Source organism: Papaver somniferum, unplaced genomic scaffold (assembly GCF_003573695.1).
Source record: "Papaver somniferum cultivar HN1 unplaced genomic scaffold, ASM357369v1 unplaced-scaffold_135, whole genome shotgun sequence".
NCBI lineage: Eukaryota > Viridiplantae > Streptophyta > Magnoliopsida > Ranunculales > Papaveraceae > Papaver > Papaver somniferum.
This window is the reverse complement of record NW_020622713.1, coordinates 9,306,996-9,309,358: the sequence shown is the minus strand read 5'-3', so window position 1 is coordinate 9,309,358 and position 2,363 is coordinate 9,306,996.

The following is a 2,363-nucleotide window of genomic DNA, read 5'->3' as shown; positions in this document are numbered from 1 at the left end:
TATCAGAGATTGACAGATAACTTGTTATCTCAAGGAGTCGACATTGCGAAAATTGTGGGCAACAGTATCAGCAAGTCTGGAGGAGAGGTAAGTGAACCGAGTTTTGATTAGATTGTGTAATTTTTTGAAAAAATTGGCAGACAGTATCTGATTTTTTCAAACAATGTGTTCAACTACAGTCACAGGATGCAGGACCTATCAACGCCTCCAATCGATCTAAGAATAACATAGGTCCAGAATCAGTTAAGCAACTTCAAAAAAAACATGGGAAATCCGGTCCGCAGAAGTCATCTGAAAGCACCAAAGGGTCCGCGAAGCGGGTCTCTCCTTGTACTAAAACGCCGACCGTTTCTACTGAATCCCAGCCGTCTTTAGTATCAAAAAAGAAGTCTTCGTCTCCTTCATCCACTGGGGAATCTCAGAATGTGCCATCTGAAAAAGTTACCATTGATGTATGGTTTTCCAACGCGTTTAAATTTTGAATCTTCCATTTACTATCTCTCATGCGCCTTGTGTTTCTGCAGGGCACAGGATGCAAACTTTGGTTTGGAGAAAAGGACAACATTGTTGCCATTGGTAGAGCTTACTCTTCAAAGAAGGTATCTTATAAAATGAAGTCAGGAATGACGGGTGAGGTTACATGCTATAGCGTCATGGTTAGTGAAGTACTAAATGAAACCATCAAATTACCCTTTGGCACATCTTCTGGGATAAAAACTTTAAAAGATGTTGGTGATGCTGAAATTTGTTGGCCATCAAATCAAACCATCTTGGATCAAAAGGTTGGTTGCTATGCTTGTTTGCTTTATTAACTCATTGGATATGTTTTTACACAAACCAGTTTTATATATATATCTTGTTTGATATAAGAGACGAATATGTTATCAGCTATATGAATCACGGACGTTAGTGTATATTTTAGAGAACCTTATAGAACGAGATATGTGGTTAGCTATTTGATTGTGAGTCAGTTGTGCATTTTGCTTAAATGGTTTCACTGCAAAAACAAGGTACAACTTTCATTTCAATTTTCTGATGCAGGTAAGTCAACCAAAACATTCTGAGGCTGTGAAATCACCGGATCTACTCAACGGAAGCCAATCTCGTATCGCAATATCTGAAAAAGTTCCGAAGGTATGTGTTTTAAACCAGTTACATGATCTTAAGACCATATGAGTCTGAAATATGCTATCAACTACTATATGAATCACGGATGCTAGGGTGTATTTTGGAGAACCTTGTATATTTGTTACCTATCGTGTCTTCGCATTCACGGTGGAATTTGGCATATTTGTCACCCGAATATGGAATATTACTCTACTGCTGCAGGTAAGTCAACAAAATTCGGGGAAACATACTCTGGATGTGACATCAAAAGATCCACCTAGTCGGAGCCAATCTGAGATCACGACAACTAAAGCAGTTTCTCCGGTATCTGTTTTATTTTTACATGCATTTTAAATCTCAATTTGTTTTGAAGTTTTCGCTTGAAGATGTTCATATGCCATATATTTCCGCAGGGTAGAAGGTGCAACCTTTTTGACGAGCTGTCTAAGGCAAACGTCCTTGCTAGAGGTAGAGCTTTTCTGTTAACAGGAAAACAACAATTACATGGAAAGGATGGGTTGGAGGTTGATTGCCACAAAATCCTGATTGATGAAGTAATAAAACCGAATTTCTGTCTACCCGTACGATTTGCTGGTATGGAAACATTAGGGCAAACTTTTGGAAAAGCGATTCCTTGGCCAAAGTATGGTGTTCAGTTTACCGAGCCTGCTAAGAAGGTTAGTTGCTTGGCTTGTTTGATTTGTAAGTCGAATATACATAAACCAGTCTATCAATTATATGAATCACCGATCCAAGTGTAAATTAGAGAACCTAGAAAAATAGAAACATGTGTAACTTTCAAAAGTAACTAATAACTCTTTTAATCTTATGCAGAACCCTACCAGTAATTCACAACCAACTACTTTCTGCGGAAGTCTCCTTCACGTAGAAACCCTTCTGATGGATCTAAGAAGCAGTCTCCTAATCTTATGCAGAACTCTACCAGTAATTCCCAACCAAATCCTTCAATATCTCTAGAGAAGTCGTGCACATCTACGGCAGAACATCTGGATAAGACATCTAATGGAGTATGTTTTTTTGATTTTTTTCTTCGTAAATCTATATTGCTAATTCTAGCATCTTCTTTTTATATGATGTTCATATGCCGTATCTCCGAGAAAGCAAAATACGACTTTTGGAATGGATCTAGGGGAAACGTCGTTGCTAGAGGCAGTATTTTACCTATGGTGCCTAACCAGAAAATACATGGACAAGATCTTCCTAGTAACTGTGTTATGTCAATATTCAGGAGGTTA